Below are 22079 nucleotides of genomic sequence, written 5' to 3' on the forward strand. Positions count from 1 at the left end.
TTGTTCATTTATGTTATATTTGTGAAATTCATCTATATTGTCGCATGTGGTTGTAACTTGTTCATTTTCATTGTTGTGTAGTATTCCATTGCACAAATACACCACAATTTATCTGTTTTATTGTTGATGGACATTTAGGGTGTTTAGCTATATAAATATTGTGCTATGCCCATCATCTACATGCCTTTTGGTGCACAAATGTGTATGCATTTTTGTTGGATAAATAAATAGATAGCGATGAAATTATTGGGTCAAAGTGTATGTGTATGTTCAGTTTTTATAAATACTGCTGAACAATTTTCCAGATTTATACTTAACAACAATATGAAGATTGTAGTTGTTCCTCAACTTCATCAATTCTTGGCATTGTCAGTCTTTTAAGTATTGCCATTCTTGTAGTTATATAGTAGTATTATATTTTATTGTGATTTAAATTTGCACTTCCTGGATACTAATAAAATTCAGCACCTTTTCAAACATTTATTGACCATGCAGATATATTCTTTTGGAAGGTTTTTATTCAAGTTTTGTGCTCATTTTCTTCTATTTTATCATTATCATTATTATTTTTGCAGTAGACCTTTTATATATGCTCTTTACAAGTGTGACATATACTGCAAATAAAATTTCCTGCTCTGTGGCTTGCCTTATAAATATCTCTTTAATGAACAGCAGTGTTTAATTTTAATGTAGTCGAATTCATCAATCTTTTCCTTTATGGTTAGTGCTTCCTGTGTCCTGTTTAGAAAATCTTTGACTACTCCAAAGTCATGAAAATATTTTCCAATGACATATCCTAGATCTTTATTGCATTACTTTTATATTTAGATCTACAATTAAATCAAGTGGTTGCATATGTGTGAGACAGTTCCTTTTCTCTTTCATTGGTATACTTGCTTGTCCTTAGGTCAAAACATGCTATCTTAATTACTATAGTTTTTTTGTAGGTCTTCATGTCTGCTAGTATAAGTCCTCCAGCTTTGTTCTTCTTCAAGATATTCCTGGAGGGAGGATTGTAGGAAGATAGCAGGGTAGGAAGCATCAGGAATCTGTCTCCCAACCTAGACAATAATTATACTAGCTGAATCTGTCTGATTCAGCTATTTTGGAACTCTCGGGTATACTGAAGTCTTGCATCCTCCAGGGTAAACTTAGATGGTAAATTGTGGCTAATTTTGATCCATTTCACCTCTTAGCACAGTAGTAGCTACACATCCTCCACCCTTAGCCATATAGCAGGCAGCTGGGTAAGTGTTCCTGGAGCAACCTGCACACAACTTTTGGAAGCCAGAGTGAGCAAAAAGCACACTGTCTTCCAAATATCGGGGATCTGTACTCTCATTGCTGATTGCTGCTTCTGATCACAGAGGTGCAGACAAAGGGGTAAGTGGCCATTGTTGCTGTACCTCCGCTTTTTGTTGCAAGACCCTCCCTTTCTGGATGAAGTGACTTCCAGAGAATTTCAAGAGCCCTTCCTCCCCTCCCCCTTTCATTCTTCTCTTTGTCCTCTTTTGGGAGCCAGATATTAAGTAGTGGGACATTCAAAAGGAACCACATAGAAAGGGAAAATTAGAAAGAGATCCCACATGCCCAGGGGAGGGTGCACATTCATAAAAGATCTGAGAAGACCTTAAGTTTACACTGCAGGCTGATACTTGGCATATAGAAAGCCTACAGCACTAAAACACACACACAAGCACAAAGAAAAAAAAAGAAAAAAACAGCAAAACTTGGGGATAGGTGAGAATCTAATTTCCAGAGGTATCACATCATTAAATTCAGATGTCCAGTTTTCAATAAAAAATCACAAGGCATACAAAGATTCAAGAAATTATGGCCCATTCAAAGGAAAATAAAAAACCAACAGAAACTGTCCTCGAAAAATATATTCCTGGGTATTCTTGGCCTTTTGAATTTCTATATAAAATTTACAATCAGCTTATCAATTTATGTTTTAAAAATACTTCCTGAAAAAAAAAAATACTTCCTGAGATTTTAATTGGGATTACATTGAGTCTATAGACTAATTTATAGAAAATATTTTAATAATATTAAGGCTTTAGTCCATGAACATTGTATAGTTTCCATTTAATTAGATTTTCTCAATTTACCTCAATTATTTTTAATAGGATTTATTTTTAGAGCACATTTAGATTATTAGCAAAATTGAGTAGAAAGTACAGAGAGTTCTCATACATTCCCTGCTCCCTCACACTCCAAACCTCCCCCACTATCATCATCTCTAACCAGTGGTACATTTTTTACAACTGATGAATCTACATTGATACCCAAAGTTCATAGTTTACATTAGGGTTCACTCTTGGTCTTTGACATTCTGTGGGTATTAACAAATGTACAATACATGTGTTCCATTATCATATCATGCAGAAAAGTTTCACTGTCATAAAAATCCTCTGTGTTCTGCCTCTTCATCCCAACCTCCCTTCTGAACCTTGACAACCATTGATCTTCTTACTGTCTCCATAGTTTTGCCATTTCAAGAATATCATATAGTTAGAGTCTTACAGAGAACAATCTTTTCACATTGGCTTCTTTTACTTGGTAATATACATTTACATTTCCTCCATGTCTTTTCATAACTTGATAGCTCAATTCTTTTTAGCACTGAATAACAGTCCATTTTTGGATGAACTCTAGTTAATTTATCCATTCACCTATTGAAGGGCATCATGGTTGCTTCCAAGTTTTGACATTTATGAATAAAGCTGCTATGAACGTCCACATGCAGGATTTGTGTGGACGTAAGTTCTCAACTCATTTGAGTAAATACCAAGGATCGTGATTGCCAGATTATACGATAAGAGTATGTTTAGTTTTGTAAAAAAAAACCTTTCAAACTCTCTCCCAAAGTGTGTGTACCATTTTGCATTCCACTAGGAATAAATGAGAGTTTCTGTTGCTCCACACTGTCATCAGCATTTGGTGTTGTCAGTGTTTTGGATTTGGGCCATTCTAATAGATGTGTAGTGGTATCTTATTGTTGTTTTAATTTGCAATTCCCTAGTGACATATGATATTGAACATCTTTTCATATGCTCACTTGCCATCTGTATATCTTCTTTGGTGAGGTGTCTATGCAGGTCTTTGGCCCATTTTTAAGCAGCTTGTTTGGTTTCATACTGTTGAGTTTAAGAATTCTTTGTGTATTTTGGATAACATTCCTTTATCAGATGAGTCTTTTGTAAATATTTTCTCACAGTCTTTGGCTTGTCTTCTCATTCTCTTGGCAGTATCTTTCACAGAGCAGAAGTTTTTAATTTTAATGAAGTCCAGCTTATCAATTATTTCTTTTATGGATCAAGCCTTTGGTGTTGTATCTAAAAAGTAATCACCATACCCAAAGTCATCTAGATTTTCTCCTATATTTTCTTCTAGGAGGTTTATAATTTTGCAGTTTACATTTAGGTCTACAATCTATTTTGTGTTATTTTTTGGGAAAGGTATGTGTCTAGATTCTTTTTTTTTTTTTTTTGCATTTGATGTCCAGTTGTTCCAGCACCATTTTTTGAAATGACTATCTTTTCTCCACTGTATTGCTTTTGCTCCTGTGTGAGAGATCACTTGACTGTGTTCATGTGAGTCTGTTTCTGAGCTCTTCATTTTGTTCCAGTAATGTATTTGTCTATTTTTTTAATCAATAACACACTGTCTTGATTACTGTAGCTTTAGAGAAAATATTGAAGTTGGATAATTTCAGTACTCTGAATTTGTTCTTTCTTTTCAATATTATGTTGACTCTTCTGAGTCTTTTGCCTCCCCATATAAACTTTAGAATCAGTTTGTCAATATTTATGAAATAACTTATTGAGATTTCGGTTAAGATTGCAGTTAATCTGTGGATCAATTTAAGGAGAACTAGCATCTTGATAATATTGAATCTTCCTATCCATGAACATGGAGTATCTGACCATTTATTGGTTATTTGATTTCTTTTGTCAGTGTTTTGTAGTCTTCCTCATATACATCTGGTACATATTTTGTTAGATTTATACCTAAGTATTTAATTCTTTGTGGTGTTAATGTAAATGGCATTGTTTTTTATTTCAAATTCCTCTTGTTCATTGCTGGTATATAGGAAAATTATTTCCTTTTGTATGTTGATGTTGTACCCTGCCAACTTGTTATAATAGCTTTTTAGTTTTGTGAATTTTTCTGTTGATTTCAGACTACTCATGAGCCCAAAAAAGCATTCTTCATTTCTGTTACAGTGTTTTTGATCTCTAGCATTTCTTTTTGTTCTTTGTTTGAAAGAATATTCTTTCCTTTATTTTGGCTTGTCAAATATGTCATCCCATTTTTTTCCTTGGGTCTTATCACTTACTTTGAGAAGTCACCTTTCACCATTATTATTGTTTCTCTGAAGGTAATATGTCGTTTTTCTCTAGTAGCTCTTAAGATATTCTCTTTGCTTTTTTCCTTTTATTAGCAGTTTTACCATGATGTGTCCAGGTGAGATTTTCTTTGTATTTTTCTTTCTGGGAGTTTGTAGGACTTCTTGAATCTATTGGTATAATGTCTTCCATTAGTTTTGGAAAACTCTCAGCCATCATTTCTTCACATATTGGAGCCCTATTTTGTTCTTTTTTCTATTCCCTTGTAAGATGCAATTACACTTTTGTTAGAGCACTTCACCATGTTTTCTGTAGTGTATTAAGGGTGGCCACAGATTCTTTGCTTCTCTTCCCAGGAAGGGGTGGAGTCTGTGTCTTTTCCAGCCCTACCCTCCTTGAAATCTGGACTGGCCCCGTGACTTGATTTGACTAAGAGTACCTCATCACTGCAGACAGTGGTACATGAAGTATGGTACCTGGACAAGCAGTATCAGCATTACCTAGACCTTGTTAAAAATGCATATTATTTTTCTTGTCCCAGACTTACTAAGTTAGAAACTCTGGAGATGGGGCACAAATCCTCAAGGTGATTTTGATGCGTGCTAAAGTCTTCGAATTACTGTCCTAGGCAGTAGTAATTGGTCTAAGAGGTGGTCAGATGAATGAAGTCCTTGCCTATGATTGTATGAACTCTAGAAGGAGGATGCTGTCTTTTCCTGATGGCATTGCTACCGTGGTAGGATATAACCCCAGAGCTGTTGGCAGCCATTGTCTTTCCCTTCATAGTAGAAGTCCCTATGGAGCAGGACAGAATGAGACTGACCCATAGGTAAGATAATGTCCATACAACTTTGTCTGAACCCTGAATCCAACTGTGCCTGAAGCTCCAGACTAGCCCTTGAGTTAATTATGTGAACTTTTTTCTTTTTTTCTCAAGTTAGTTTGATTTGATTTGTGCACTTCCAACTAAAGAATCTTGACTAATAAACAAGTAACCCCCCACTTCCTCTTTCAAATGATGTCCCATGCAGAGCCCCCGAAGTATAAAATAGATAATTGGAGGTCTGCTCTGAATGGAACAGAAATAGAATCCCTCAAATCTTGCCATATGGCTTTTCCCAGGCCTCCCTCAGCAACTCCTGGAGACTATGCAGAACAACGCTAAAGCTCTAGGCAACATACATTAAAGCCCACTTGCAGTAGACCTTTTCGTGGCCTATGGCATAACCCCTAGTTCCACCTGATTTCAACTGCAGCTGTGATGCAAATTTGCTTTATGTGGCCCAACTCAAGCATCCTGCTGTGTCTGTCTGCTTTTTTGTCCCTGGGATTCTCTTAAGTCACTCGGTTTGCTTAGCATAGACATAGGCAGCCTGAAAATTCAGGAAAATTTATGCTTCTGGGGGCAACCTTCTACAGGGATGATATATAAATGTCCTGGCTTTCCATCCTGTGGAGGCACATTTCTTTGGCACATTCTCTAATTCTAGAGGGTCCAAGGGATTGGGCCCCAGGAGTTCACAGTAGTAACAAGATTTATGTTGCATGTTTTTTCTCCTTCCCTGCCTCATCTTCCTGTTTCTTTGCTCCTATTTCTTGGATTACTTCCAAAATAAACCACCTGCATTCAGTCCTTTTCTCATGCTCTGCTTTTGGGAAAACCCAAAGTAAGATATCAGTGTTATAAAGTATAGAACTCAAATTAGGATGTATGGTTTTGAATCCCACCTCTGCGAGTTAGGTTATGATATAGGTCTAATCATTTCTTTTCTCTAGGCCTTAGTTGTGTCATTTGCAAAACAAGGAAGGTGAATTAGCTGCTTACTTAGTTTCCTCTAGCTCTGACTTCTTAGGTTCCTTCTGGCTCTGACTTTCATGTAACTCTATGTACTGTTTTAGAAACTGAACAGTTACACATGAAACTAGAATGATGAGTATAGTCAGGTCCTTGTGGTTTTTCCCTCTTATCTAAACACCATTTCTATTTTTTCCCATTTTCCCCCCACAGAAGTATCCAGATGATCTGATTCACCGTTGATTGGTCTTTGTAGATATAGACCCAGAAAAACAACCATAAATACCCAGTCCCACACAGACCACACACAGCTATTCTGACAGGTCAGAAGCTCTCAAAACCACTGACATTCAGAGTCTCAGGTTTATGTAGGACATAAAGTCTGAACATAAAAGCAAGTATTATATGATGAATATAATCAACTATCTGGATGACTAAATGCAGCATAATAGCCTAAGTACTTTAGGGCTGGAGCCAAAGATACTTAACAAAAAATGGCTTCTGGCTTCCCTGGTGGCGCAGTGGTTGAGAGTCCGCCTGCCAATGCAGGGGACATGGGTTCGTGCCCCAGTCCGGGAAGATCCCACGTGCAGCGGAGCGGCTAGGCCCGTGAGCCATGGCCGCTGAGGCTGCGCGTCCAGAGCCTGTGCTCCGCAACGGGAGAGGCCACAGCAGTGACAGGCCCGCGTACCGCAATAAAAAAAAAAAAAAAAAAAAAAAAAAGCTTCAATTTCGTATTGAGTTTTAAAAAATGAAATGTTACACCTGGGGATCCAGCTATGGATTTCAATCTACTTTTTCTTGTAATTTGAGACAAATTGAAATCTATGATAATAAACCTAATCAGGAAGGGAAAGTCTATTTTTTCTTCATTCAGCAACTAGAAATGATCAATTTGAAACTTTATTGTTGTTGTTTTTACACAGTGGTGGCTTCCAGTGGGGCTTTAATACAATGATTGTGTTGATTCCTCTTGGGGGAAAAAAAGAAAGGGAAGAGACACTTGCTGTTTTAAAAGGAGGCAGGAATGTGGAGAGTAGGGCACAGAAGACATTCCTGCATACTATTGTCAGGTGAGACAGGTTTACCCTTGCTCACCAATGGCTTCCCTCAGCGCGGCTGGTCTTACACAAGAAGAGGGTAAGCAGCTCCCTACAAATGTTGTTTAAGGGGTTCATGAAAGGCTCCTGTCTTTCAGCATGCTTTGTCCATTTGGTCCTTGATGTGTGAAATTTCTTTGAGGTCAGAGCCCTTCCTTTGCCAAGTAAAGAAAAACTCTAGTGGAAAACACCTTTGTGAAGATGTAGTGGCTAGAGTCCTAAGTTGGGAGTCAGATACAGAACGCTCACGTCTTCTCTGTAGACAGTTAGCTCTATGAACTCTGATAGGTCACTAAACCTTTCTATGGCTTGATCTCTACATCTCTAAAATGAGTGTGTTCATAAAGGATGATTTCTGTCATTCTTTGCAGCTCCAGAATCTGGATTATTGATGGAAATTCATGCTAGTATATAACTAACAAATAGATATTTTTTCCTTAGAGTGGATTTAATGAGAGAGGGTGAGTATTAGGGCTTGGAGAATTTGAAAGTGGCCATAGATAGAGAAAGGATAAATTCTGCTTCTTTATAATTTTTACCTCTCGTCCTCATGACCACCCCGTCTGCAACATTGCATAAAATGACAAGACATACATAGGAGGCTTGGACTAGTCTAGAATTAATGGCTTTCACTGAAAGACAGACTGAACTAGGTTCTAATCCTGGTCTGACCCTTATCAGTGGTCACAAGAGGTTGCCGAACAGCTCTGAGCCTCAGTTTGTACACCTATAAAATGGGAATAATACTACCTCCGTTGTGGGGTATCAGGTATCCCGGGAAGTGATGGTCAGGCGGAAGTGGTCAGTAGGGAGGAAGATTACAAGGTTTTATAAGCCAGCTTTGTCCTCTGGATGACATTGGGTCACCCTGGTTCAGAAGAAAGTCGTAGAGCTCTGCTATCTGCAAGGTATTTATGTGAAAGATGGAGGATATCATCAGGCATGCTAATGCTTTGGTAATTACACCAACAGTTAAGTTACATTATTGCTACTCAATGCTGTGTCATTGCCAAGATGGGATCCAATGTTGATGTCTTCAGAGCTTGCAACATTTTCCAAAAGTGGCAATGCATCATAGATCTCATCAATGTCACTTGGTATATGGACTCATATCTGGGCACATGAAAAGCAAAAGCACAGTTATGGATTATTGTGTAACACGTATGCTGTGTTTACATAGAAAAGAGTCTGAAATAATTAAAACCATTTTTTTGACGAGAATAGTATAAACTCAAATGCTTACTTTGTATTAACGTTCATGATGTTGTCAGAAAAACTTATTAGTTTCTTATATTGTAATTGGTTTAAGTGTAAAGCTTCAATCATAGAGAAGAGCAAAATATCTCAGAACATATCTTTAGTTGATTCTGGCAATTCATCTTTCCACAATGTGGTCTTTGTATCTTGGAGATGATTTGATGATAAAAACTTTTATAATCCCTGATATTTTATTAAAAGTTTCTTTAATTCTTTAGACCAATGACTCCCAATCTTTCTGGTGATATGTAACCACCCTCAAACCAAGAGCAGCTGGAAATTCATCTTAACTCTGAGGATGATGGATTTAGAGCAGTTTGGACCTAATATGTAGACCACTTAAATTTAAATGCTGCAACCTTTCAGCTATGGCTATTATAGAATCAATAACATTTATTCCTCCTTTCATTTCTACACAGTAGGAGTAATATTCAGATTTCCTGCAGCTTATTCTTGTAGAATAGGGGATTGAGATGCAGATTACTTAAACCTACTATGAAAAGTTAATGTGGGAAAACATTCAAGTTTCCAGTAATATTTCCTTCCCGTTATATCCATTTTATTATTTTTATTTTTTAACATCTTTATTGGAGTATAATTGCTTTACAATGTTGTGTTAGTTTCTGCTGTATAACAAAGTAAATCAGCTATATGTGTACATATATCCCCATATCCCCTCCGTCTTGCGCCTCCCGCCCACCTTCACTATCCCACCCCTCCAGGTGGTTACAAAGCACCGACCTGATCTCCCTGTGCTACGCAGCGTCTTCACACTAGCTTTCTCTTTTACATTTGGTAGTGTATATATGTCATTGCTACCCTCTCACTTTGTCCCAGTTTACACTTCCCCCTCCGCATGTCCTCAAGTCCATTCTCTACATCTGTGTCTTTATTCCTGTCCTGCACCTAGGTGCATCAGAACCTTTTTTTTTTTTTTTAGATTCCATATATATGTGTTAGCATACGGTACTTGTTTTTCTCTTTCTGACTTACTTCACTCTGTATGACAGATTCTAGGTCCATCCACCTCATTACAAATAATTCAATTTCGTTTCTTTTTATGACTGAGTAATATTCCGTTGTATATACATGCTACATCTTCTTTATCCATTCACCTGTTGATGGACACTTAGGTTGCTTCCATGTCCTGGCTATTGTAAATAGTGCTGCAGTGAACATTGTGGTACTTGTCTCTTTTTGAATTATGGTTTTCTCAGGGTATATGCCCAGTAGTGGGATTGCTGGGTCATATGGTAGTTCTATCTTTAGTTTTTTTTAAGGAACCTCCATACTGTTCTCCATAGTGGCTGTATCATTTTACAGGCAATAGTGCAAGAGGGTTCCCTTTTCTCCACACCCTCTCCAGCATTTATTATTTGTAGATTTTTTGATGATGGCCATTCTGACCAGTATGAGGTGATACCTCATTGTGGCTTTGATTTGCATTTCTCTAATGATTAGTGATGTTGAGCATCCTTTCATTTATTTGTTGGCAATCTGTATATCTTCTTTGGAGAAATGTCTATTTAGGTCTTCTACCCATTTTTGGATTGGGTTGCTTGTTTCTTTGATATTGAGCTCCATGAGCTGCTTGTATATTTTGGAGCTTAATCCTTTGTCAGTTGCTTCATTTGCAAATATTTTCTCTCATTCTGAGGGCTGTCTTTTCGTCTTGTTTATGGTTTCCTTTACTGTGCAAAAGCTTTTAAGTATCATTAGTCCCATTTGTTTATTTTTGTTATTTCTATTTCTCTAGGAGGTGGGTCAAAAAGTATCTTGCTGTGATTTATGTCATAGAGTGTTCTGTCTATGTTTTCCTCTAAGAGTTTAATAGTGTCTGGCCTTACATTTAGGTCTTTAATCCACTTTGAGTTTATTTTTGTATATGGTGTTAGGAAGTGTTCTAATTTCATGCTTTTACATGTAGCTGTCCAGTTTTTCCAGCATGACTTATTGAAGAGGCTGTTTTTTCTCCATTGTATATCCTTGCCTCCTTTATCAAAGATAAGGTGACCATATGTACGTGGGCTTATCTCTGGGCTTTCTATCCTGTTCCATTGATCTATATTTCTCTTTTTATGCTGGTACCATACTGTCTTGATTACTGTAGCTTTGTAGTATAGTCTGAAGTCAGGGAGCCTGATTCCTCCAGCTCCGTTTTTCTTTCTCGAGATTGCTTTGGCTGTTCAGGGTCTTTTGTGTCTCCATACAAATTATAAAATTTTTTGTTCTAGTTCTGTGAAAAATGCTATTGGTAGTTTGAAAGGGATTGCATTGAATCTGTAGATTGCTTTGGGTAGTATAGTCATTTTCACAATATTGATTCTTCCAATCCAAGGACATGGTATATCTCTCCATCTGTTTGTGTCATATTTGGTTTCTTTCATCAGTGTCTTATAGTTTTCTGAGTATAGGTCTTTTACCTCCTTAGGTAGCTTTATTCCTAGGTATTTTATTCTTTTTGTTGCAGTGGTGAATGGGATTGTTTCATTAATCTCTCTTTCTGAACTTTTGTTGTTAGTGTATAGGCTGCAAGAGATTTCTGTGCATTAATTTTGTATCCTGCAACTTTAGCATATTCATTGAATAGCACTAGTAGTTTTCTGGTGGCATCTTTAGGATTCTCTACGTATAGTATCATGTCATCTGCAAACAGTGACAGTTTTACTTCTTCTTTTCCAATTTGGATTCCTTTTATTTCTTTTTCTTCTCTTATTGCCATGGCTAGGACTTCTAAAACTATGTTGGATAACAGTGGTGAGCATGGACATCTTTGTCTTGTTCCTGATCTTAGAGGAAATGATTTCAGTTTTTCACCATTGAAAATGATGTTTCCTGTGGGTTTGTCATATATGGCCCTTATTATGTTGAGGTAGTTTCCCTCTATGCACACTTCCTGGAGAGTTTTTGTCATAAATGGGTATTGAATTTTGTCAAAAGCTTTTTCTGCATCTATAGACATGATCATATGGTTTTTATTCTTCAATTTGTTAATATGGTGTATCACATTGATTGATTTGCATATATTGAAGAATCCTTGCATCCCTGAGATGAATCCCACTTGATCATGGTGTATGATCCTTTTAATGTGTTGTTGGATTCCGTTTGCTAGTATTTTGTTGAGGATTTTTGCATCTATGTTTGTCAGTGATATTGGTCTGTAAATTTCTTTTTTGTAGTATCTTTCTTTTTTGTAGTATTTTTGTCTGGCTTTGGTATCAGGGTGATGGTGGCCTCATAGAATGAGTTGGGAGTGTTCCTTCCTCTGCAGTTTTTTGGAAGAGTTTGAGAAGGATGGGTGTTAGCTCTTCTCTAAATGTTTGAGAGAATTCACCTGTGAAGCCATCTTGTCCTGGACTTTTGTTTGTGGGATGATTTTTAATCACATTTTCAATTTCATTACTTGTGATTGGTCTGTTCATATTTTCTATTTCTTCCTGGTTCAGTCTTGGAAGGTAATACCTTTCTAAGAATTTATCCATTTCTTCCAGGTTGTCCATTTTATTGGCATAGAGTTGCTTGTAGTAATCTCTTATGATGGTTTGTACTTCTGCGGTGTCTGTTGACTTCTCCTTTTTCATTTCTAATTTTATTGATTTGGGTCCTCTCCCTGTTTTTCTTTTTTTTTTTTTTTTTTTTTTTTTTTTTTGCTGTACGCGGGCCTCTCACTGTTGTGGCCTCTCCCGCCGCGGAGAACAGGCTCCGGACGCGCAGGCTTAGCGGCCATGGCTCACAGGCCCAGCCGCTCCGCGGCATGTGGGATCCTCCCAAACCGGGGCACGAACCCGTGTCCCCTGCATCAGCAGGTGGACTCCCAACCACTGCGCCACCAGGGAAGCCCTCCCTGTTTTTCTTGATGAGTCTGGCTAAAGGTTTATCAATTTTATCTTCTCAAAGAATCAGCTTTTAGTTTTATTAATCTTTGTTATTGTTTTCTTTGTTTCTATTTCATTTATTTCTGCTCTGATCTTTATGATTTCTTTCCTTCTACTAACTTTGGGTTCTGTTTGTTCTTCTTTCTCTAGTTCCTATAGTTGTAAGGTTAGATTGTTTATTTGTGACTTTCTTCTTTCTTGAGGTAGGATTGTATAGCTATAAACTTCCCTCTTAGAACTGCTTTTGCTGCATCCCATAGCTTTTGGATTGTCGTGTTTTCATTGTCATTTGTCTCTAGGTACTTTTTGATTCCCTTTTTGATTTCTTCTGTGATCTCTTGGTTGTTTAGTAACGTATTATTTAGCCTCCATGTGTTTGTGTTTTCTACATTTTTTTCCCTGTAATTGATTTCTAATCTCATAGCATTGTGGTCAGGAGAAATGCTTGATATGATTTCAGTTTTCTTAAATTTACCAAGGCTTAATTTGTGACCCAAGATGTGATCTGTCCTGGAGAGTGTTCCGTGTGCACTTGAGAAGAAAGTGTAACCTGCTGTTTTTGGATGGAATGTCCTATAAATATCAGTTAAATCTATCTAGTCTATTGTGTCATTTAAAGCTTGTGTTTCCTTATTAATTTTCTGTTTGGGTGATCTGTCCATTGGTGTAAGTGAGGTGTCAAAGTCCCCCACTATTACTGTGTTACTGTCGATTTCCTCCTTTATAGCTGTTAGCACTTGCCTTATGTATTGAGGTACTCCTATGTTGGGTGCATATATATTTATAATTGTTATATCTTTTTCGTGGATTGATTCCTTGATCATTATGTAGTGTCCTTCCCTGTCTTGTAACATTCTTTATTTTAAAGTCTTTTTTATCTGATATGAGTATTGCTACTCCAGCTTTCTTCTGATTTCCATTTACATGGAATATGTTTTTCCATCCCCTCACTTTCAGTCTGTATGTGTCCCTAGGTCTGAAGTGGGTCTCTTGCAGACAGCATATATATAGGTCTTGTTTTTGTGTCCATTCTGCGAGCCTGTGTCTTTTGGTTGGAGCATTTAATCCATTCAGTTTAAGGTAATTATCGATATGTATGTTCCCATTACCATTTTCTTAATTGTTATGGGTTTGTTTTTGTAGGTCCTTTTCTTCTCTTGTGTTTCCCACTTAGAGAAGTTCCTTTAGCATTTGTTTAGAGCTGGTTTGGTGGTGCTGAATTCTCTTAGCTTTTGCTTGTCTGTAAAGCTTTTGCTTTCTCCATCGAATCTGAATGAGATCCTTGCCTGGTCGAGTAGTCTTGGTTGTAGGTTCTTCCCTTTCATCACTTTGAATATATCGTGCCACTCCCTTCTGGCTTGTAGAGTTTCTGCTGCGAAATCAGTTGTTAACCTTATGGCAGTTCCCTTGTATGTTATTTGTTGTTCTTCCCTTGTTGCTTTCAATAATTTTTCTTTGTCTTTAATTTTTGTCAGTTTGATTAGTATGTGTCTTGGTGTTTTTCTCCTTGGGTTTATCCTGCCTGGGACTCTCTGTGCTTCCTGGACTTGGGTGGCTATTTCCTGTCCCGTGTTAGGGAAGTTATCAACTATAATCTCTTCAAATGTTTTCTCAGGTCTTTCTCTCTCTCTTCTTTTTCTGGGACCCCCATAATGTGAATGTTATTGCGTTTAATATTGTCTCAGAGGTCGCTTAGGCTGTCTTCATTTCTTTTCATTCTTTTTCTTTATTCTGTTCTATGGCAGTGAATTCCACCATTCTGTCTTTCAGGTCACTTATTCATTCTTCTGCCTCAGTTATTTTACTATTGATTCATTCTAGTGTATTTTTCATTTCAATTATTGTATTGTTCATGTCTCTTTGTTTGTTCTTTAATTCTTCTAGGTGTTTGTTCTTCAGTTCTTGCAGGTCTTTGTTAAACATTTTTTCCATCTTCTCGATCTTTGCCTCCATTCTTTTTCCAAGGTCCTGGATCATCTGCACTATCATTATTCTGAATTCTTTTTCTGGAAGGTTGCCTATCTCCACTTCATTTAGTTGTTTTTCTGGGCTTTTATCTTGTTCCTTCATCTGGTACATAGTCTTCTGCCTTTTCATTTTGTCTGTCTTTCTGTGAATGTGGTTTTCGTTCCACAGGCTGCAGAATTGTAGTTCTTCTTGCTTCTGCTGTCTGCCCTCAACCGTCCTATTTTTCCGAGTTCTGATGAAAATGCCTATAGGGCACACAGATGAGGATGTCAAATAGGTAACTGGATAAATCAGTTTTAAGCTAAATCTAGAGGTCAGGGCTAGAGAATTATTTCACAGAGACTGTATTTAAAACCAAAGTTCAGATGAGGTCATATGGGAGAATATTTGGACAGAAAAGAAGATGAAAGATAAGTTTGGTGTACTCACACTTCAGTGATTGAAAAGAGGAGAGGGAACTAGCAAAAGTGATTGAGAAGGAATGGCCAGTGAGGTGGAAGGCAAATTGGGAGAAATCAGGAGATGGGAATATTTCAAGAAAAAAGGGGTGAACAGCCATGCCACATGCTGCTGAAAGTTCAGGCCAGATGAGTATACAGAAATAATCAGTTGAGTTAGAAATGTGAAAAACACCTTGATAAAAGTGGTTTCAATGGAATTGGGGTGGGGGTAGATGTGGGAAGAAGCCTAATCAGAAAGGATTGAGAGGAGACTAGAAGGCAAAGAAGCAGAAATATATTCATTTAGATAGTTTTTTCAAGAATTTTGCTAGGAGGTAGAACAGAAATATGGATGGGTAGAGATGAATGGGGGGTTATACTACAGTAACAAAAGCCAAATAAAATCATGAGAAAACTTGACTATATTACCTGTCAGTAGCTAGAGTCAGCCATGGCCCTTTACCATGGGTCTTCTGATTTCTGGACAGAAGCTGACAGAGCTCTCTCAACATAGGATATCCTCCTTTGATGGAAGAGGGAAGGAGCAAGAAACAGAACTGTACTATGCCTCAAGTCTTCAGCTTGCACTTGTCATAATTTATGTTTGTTCACATTCTATTGACCAAAGCAAGTTACATGACTAGGCTCAATGTCAGTGAGGTAGAGACATATACTCCTCCTGCAGAAGACCCTGCACTTCTCATGGTAATGGAAAGGTATGTATCCTCGTCCTCTAAGGAAGACGTAGTGATTGGTTGGGAGCAGTAATGCAATCTGCCCCCTAAACATACACATTTTTTGATGGGTGAAATAAATCATGTTTGTATACTGTTAAAAATAATGCAAGGAATAGACACATTAATTACAGAAAAAAAGCCTGTGAGAATGTGAGGAAATAGGTGCATTTTTAGGAGTAAGGGCATCTTATTAATAGGAGGAAAGGCTTAGAGAGAGTATAGGTATTAAACGGTTGGTAGGTTTGCCATGTCATTTATAATAAGACTTCTTCCTTTCTAAATTTTGCTTCTGTTCTGACTTTCCAGTAATTTCTAAGATCAGGGTACATGGGAGGTATATTTTGCAAAACTTGAATGTTTAGGAATCTTCCTTTGTTGCCTTCAAGAAAAACAAATAGTTTGGTCCAGAGTTATTTTTTAATCTTCAATTGTCTAGAGACATTGCTACATTCTTGTAGTAATTAGGATTATAGAGGAGGTTAGAGCTAAGACCTGGTTATCTCCAGGATGTGCCTCTTGCATGTTAGAGCAGCTCAGTACATACTTAATGAGTGCATGCATGAACCCCACCCATCACATTTTGCAGGCAACTTTTTAATGACTAATTCTTTAATATTTTAAATTTGTTCATCTCTTTTAGCTCTGGGAGAATGAAACCCAATTCCCTTTAATGAATACAAGGTGTGAAAGGAAAAGATAAATCTTATAAGTATATGCTTTGAGAATGAAGTTCTTTAAAATGTAGATATATCAGGAACAATTAAAAACTCATATATAAGTTTAGCCTCTTTTCTGAGAACAGTTGAGGGAAAGTCATGTATCTATTAGAGTGGTAAAGAGCAGGGCTTTTGCAGTGAAAACTGGATCTTCCTTATAATGTATATATTAAGAACATCAATCTTAGTAATAACTTCTACTAGATGAACACATATGAAGGATTTCATCTACCTAGAGTTAAGAAATGAACTCATTTCCTTCTCATAAAAATATCCTTTTCTTCATAGCAAAGGTATAAGATAGTAGCTCAAGTAATTATCACTGAAGAATGAGAATGCCTCCTTAAAGTATTCTTGTATAGATGATTTTCTTGCTCTCTTCACTAAGCAAAGGCTTTTGGATTGGAGAGATGGCTATGAATGCTCAAGTGTGTGGGCACTTCCATATGCAATGGAATTTTTCAGCAGATTTTGAGCTATTGAGTTGCCACTTGTCTTCTGTGAGAACCATGATTCTTAATTATTAGAAACTCATTTTGACAAAGATCAAGAATGGCAGAGACTTAAGTGGGAAAGTTAGCTGTCAGAATATCATCTGTCTCCCATTTTTCTGAATTTGGGAGAGTATTTTGGAACCAAGTGCCAATTTCATAGCTATTACTCTTTCACAGATAAATTGGCAGTGATTTGGGAGAGTGGCTCATGACATTTCTGCCCAATAATTTTTAATCATGCTTTAAAAAAAATCCACTGGGTTCATTTTTGAAACTTAGGTGTTGTCTCAGTCCCTAGCAAACTCAGAGACCTCTTTGGGAGACAGCAAGTCTTCTACTGCAGCTTGGACACAGATGGACCCAAGTTTGAAAACTGTCCTGCCACTTACTAGCTGACTGACATTGGGCAAGTTTCTTTACTTTGCTGAAGCAGGTTTAACTCTTCTATAAACAAGAATACTAGTACTGGTCTTACTAATTCATTTATTTACTCTTTTAATAAACATGAAGTACTTATATTCTCATACCTGAGTTGTGTGTACTAGGGATGCAAATAATAATAGCTAACGTTTGGTGAATATTAATCAAGTGCAAGCCCATTCTAAATATATCTCCTTTATTTTTCCCATCAGCTTTAGGATTAAATTAGTACCCTAATGCTCATTTATCAGATAAGGAAGCTCTGCTTAGAGTTTTAGTAACTTGTCCAAGTTGTATAAAGTAGAAAGCAGGGAGACTAAAATTCAAACCAAGACAGCTTTCAGTTGAGAGTGCATGTTCTTAACCACTGTACTATACTGTAAAGATGCAAAGATACAATCCCTGCCACTAGTGTGGACACAGAGAAGAAAACAAACAGTCATATTAAATGGATGTGCAACGTATCCAGGCATTTTGGAGAAACAAGCCCTTAATTCCCTGGGATCAACTTTGGTTTGAAATCTAAGACCATGATAAATCTATGAAAGTTTAACCTGTAATCTTCAGATTGCTGCTGATTTCAAAGTCACTGGTATCAGAAACACACATACATGCTAGAGCTTTAGAAATGTCAGTATTTATCATTTTAAAGTCAGACACTCCATAAAAATTCATGATGTCGCAGTGATAAGTACCAGAAATTTTACCAAATGTCTGCTTTTGGTAAATACTTTGTCCATGCCACCATTTACATTAAAGGATGATTGGACTATTTAAAAGATTCTGATACTGGTAATGACTGATACTATTAAGAATACACTTCACAGAAAATATGCTGATATTATTTTCATTAATCAAGTGCATATTTTAATAAAAATCGGATTTTTATGGGCACATTATAGGAGGATGTGATGCGTGAACTGTACTGTAAAGGCACCAATAAACTAGAATGAAACAAACGAAAATGGTAGATTTTTAATGACTTGAAGTTTGGCTCAGATGAAATGAAATCGGAAAGTTTTGAATAAATAGCACACCACAAGCTTGGAAACTTGCATGCAATCCAGTGTTTTATGCTATTAACTTGAAAGCAAAAATGGCTTCTGTAAAACATTGCCTTTTGTTAATTAGACAACTTCAGGCCTTTGAACATGAATCATTAACTGCTGATATTGCCCTAAGGACAAATGTTTATGATCTCCTGGGGTTTTTAAATATAAAGAAGAGGGGAAAACAAGGAGGAAAGGAAAGTGCTTATTTCTCAGTTTTAGATTATCCAATTATTTTAAGTAGAGAAATATCATTAATAGGGTCACTTAAAATAGAACTAAGTGGGAAAATAGGAAGAAGGCATCTCAGTTGCAGCCATGAAATTTTATGACAATTAAAAAAATAAAACTTATGAAAAAAATAGCTATTTATTATTTTAATGGTGACAGGAGACTAATGGAAGTTCCTGTATGTGAGGAAAATATGACTTGTGCCAGCAACATCTATGTCACTACAGACTCTGGAACTCTGTTTGCAAGGAAACCCATCAGCCATTATTAAGGAATCCCTGTGATGTTCTTGGCAAACACTATGTAGATTGAAAGGAAATTTCATTATATCTTTAAACATTTAAATAGTTGGATTCATAGTTCACTGATCTTGAACAGCCTGGCTCTCATTTCAGGTTTCTTTTGCTACTTGGGTCTTTATTAATGGTGAATTTTGCATTTATTACATCACAGAGAGAGGGACTTTTTCCCCCTAAGTAGGTTTACTTCCCACGTGCTGTTTTTTGTTAATGAGGCTGAGTGCTTTATCCAGCAGTCCAGACTATGTGACGGGAACGTTTGCAGGATTATCTCTTTGATGCTCTGGTGTCATTATCTACTGTACACATGGTGGGGAAAGGGACATGTGTCCTAGTTTATTCTGCAAAACTATATATAAACAGGCCTAGCCCGCTTTCCTCTGCTCTCATACTCCTCTGGGGCTTCTGCTAGTGGAAACAGAAAGTGTAGAGATTGTAGGTCAGAACCGAGGTGTTGCACATTTCACTGACATGGAGAGACATCAGCACCCAGAGATTAGAGACGGGGTTAAGGAGAAATGGAGTGAGGAGGTCACAACAGAGAAAAATGACTCTTCAACACTCTGTAAAATGCAAAAGGCCATGTTTAAAGATTGGAGATATTTTTTTTTATTGCTTTGACAGCTTAAATTCCCTGGGCTTTCTCTGAAATTATGCAAGGGTCAGGTTGGATTTTTCTTTCTAACACTTTTTCTTCCCTTTCTGTCCTCTGTGCTCTTCTGGTTCTTCCTCCTGTTCTGCTCCTAACAGCTGAGGGGCCAGTAAGTGGAGGTTGAAAGGTCTGAACAAGCTACTCCTTGCCCTCTCTTCCTTGCTCGCCTCTGTCCTTCAAGCCATGAATGAACTAATGGTAGCATATCTGTATCTTTTTTGCCTAACCATTTCATAGCATTCCTGTGTTAAAAACCTTCCGTTTGAGTCACCATTTCTTTCTGCTTCAGCATCCTGGCCCTGTAAACCTGCCTGTCCCATGTCCTCTTCCTCACATCTCACTTTCCTATGACCTATCCCTTGCCTCCATGAGAAGGTATTTTTCCTTTTTCTTTTGCTTGTTCTTTTTCTTTATGTGCTCCATTTTAATAAAAGTGGTGTCCCTTTTGCACTGGCTGGTGACATTTCGTGATAGTCTTCAGGCAATAAAAGAGAGGAACACATTTTAAATGAAAGGACCAGGCACCATGTGCTCAGATTGCCTTTGTTGGGTACAGCCATTTTGCATGGCTAATGGTCTTCTTTGTGCATGGGTGGTTATTAGATGTTTAATAACCGTTGCTATTAGAACTTGAGGTGGTCTTAGATTTGGGTGAACAGTTTGAAATCTGGCTACATTAGCTAAGGTTTCATTGTAGGAAGGCATATTTCTACCTGTTTCTAGATGAGAGCCCAAGCAAGGTTTAGTTTTTGACTTGGATAGACCTTTTATTGGGGATGGGGGTCTTGAGGGAGTGTGGGTCTGTTTTGTCAACAATTTTTATTATTTGCATATTAAGCATTAATGATACAATAAGCGCTTGTGTATTTAGAAAGAAGGGAGATTCAAATGTCTGGAAAGACATACTGTTTCTAATTTTATTTACAGAGGCAGTGTGTATCTTTTTGATCACTGATTCTGGGATTCTATTTCTTTCTGTTTGTCTGAAGCCTAGGAAGAGACTCGGTCCATAAGGGACACTCCTTAAGTGTTTGCTGAATGAATGAATACAAAATGCAAGCACAGGAAAGGAGACCCACTGCAAGCAGAATGAAGGTGCTCAGGCACTGTAAATGAAGCTGTCAGTCAGAGGAAAGAGGGTGGCAACATCTTCAATAGAAATAGTGAGTAAATGCATAAAGTGTGTCTTGCTTTGTCTTTGTGACCTCTCAGCGCCTCAGTTTCTTCATGGATAAAATAAAGGGTCTGAGTTAGTTCAGTATTTTTAAAACTTTAGCTTTGTGCATGATAATCACCTTGTTGAAGTGTAGGGTCTGGGAACCCATCCTCAGGAGTCTGACATCACTGGTTGTTCTGGCTGGATATCAGGAGTCTGCATTTTTTACAAGCCCCATGGACCATTCTGAGAGCAGTGGTCCATGGATGATCTTTAAGTTCCTTATGTACCTTAGAAACTCTCTTTCTACTTGTCCCAAGGTACTGACATCTGCTAAAAGTCCTTCATGTCCTCATATAGTCATCATTTATGGTGCTTCTTAAAACCCCTCATTACTCCCCATGTATACGCAGCAATTCCAATCTTCAGGAAGTTGTGGCTGCAGTGAAGCCAGAGTCCTATATACAGAAGAGGGCCTTCCCTGCTCGAGGAACTTCTTCCCTCAGAAGGGGCTGTGAGTGGGAAGTATTGTGACTGACCACCCAGGTCAATGCTATCTTACTTGGCTCCCACATGTGCATCTCTTTTTGGAAACTGCCGTGCTCAAGGTCACTGAGATATTTCTAATAGAGTTGAACCCACAACGGGTTCAGCTGTTCAGCTTTTGAAATGCTGTGCTTTATGTGAACAAAGGTGACAGACCCTACATGAACCTTTGCTGCTGTTATTGTGGAAAAACTGGTACCTGTTTTCACCTCCCCTCATACCTTCCAAAATTCCTTTCAGTGATGAATATTCTTTAGCTGAGCTGGTGGATTATGGCACTCCTGACTTGAGCTGCAGTATACATGCCTTGAGTAAAATGACATTTATTTTCCTTCTGTTTCATTTTTATATGATTTTTATAGAAATGTATTTTACAGTTCAATAGCCAGAAAAAGTGAATGAGCATGGGTAATCCTGTTAAATATCTCTTTCCTCCTAGTGCACTGGAATTTCTTTTTAAATCTGATAAATCTTTCCAAACAGCTTGACATTCCTCCCATCTGTTCCTTAGGTCACTCTTATTTTCTGGCTGGTGAGGAGTGCTTGTAGCATTCTGCAAATGCCTCTGCTTTAACAGGGCCTTGTGAAACATTTATTGTGGTCCTTTCACTCAAATTGCAAATATTGTTATAAAAGTTCATTTCCATGATGTGTTTTGGGAACCAGTATGTTGCCGAGTCAAGAATACAGTGCTTGGAACATTGTAGATACCCATAAATGCTGTTGAATGAATGGATTAATGCCTGGATGCTGGGTATCAAGGAGTTTAAGGTCTAGTCCTGGCTGTGCTACTTGTGAGTTTTGTCTCCTCAGGCAACTGACTCAGCCTTTCTGAACCTCAGTCTCCTAATCTATAAATGTGGAACTCAGAGTAAATGGCCTCTTTCTGCTAAAAAAAAAAAAAAAAAAAAAAAAAGCAGCAATTCTAATATAGCTCTAATGATTTAAAAAACACCCTGGCTAGGTGTGGTTATATACTGAATGTTTGCCTC

General features: G+C 37.5%; 1 long non-coding RNA gene across 1 annotated transcript in view; it reads left to right on the forward strand.

Annotated features, from left to right (window-relative positions):
- The first annotated feature begins 20384 nt into the window (after positions 1-20384).
- LOC309966865 overlaps positions 20385-22079 on the forward strand; it is a 107686-nt gene continuing 105991 nt past the window's right edge. The window contains exon 1 of the long non-coding RNA XR_014326486.1: positions 20385-20548. This is a non-coding gene — a long non-coding RNA (uncharacterized lncRNA). The remainder of the gene's footprint in view (positions 20549-22079) is intronic.

This window comes from Leucopleurus acutus (assembly GCF_964270905.1).
Source record: "Leucopleurus acutus genome assembly, chromosome: 10".
In the NCBI taxonomy this organism is placed as follows: domain Eukaryota; kingdom Metazoa; phylum Chordata; class Mammalia; order Artiodactyla; family Delphinidae; genus Leucopleurus; species Leucopleurus acutus.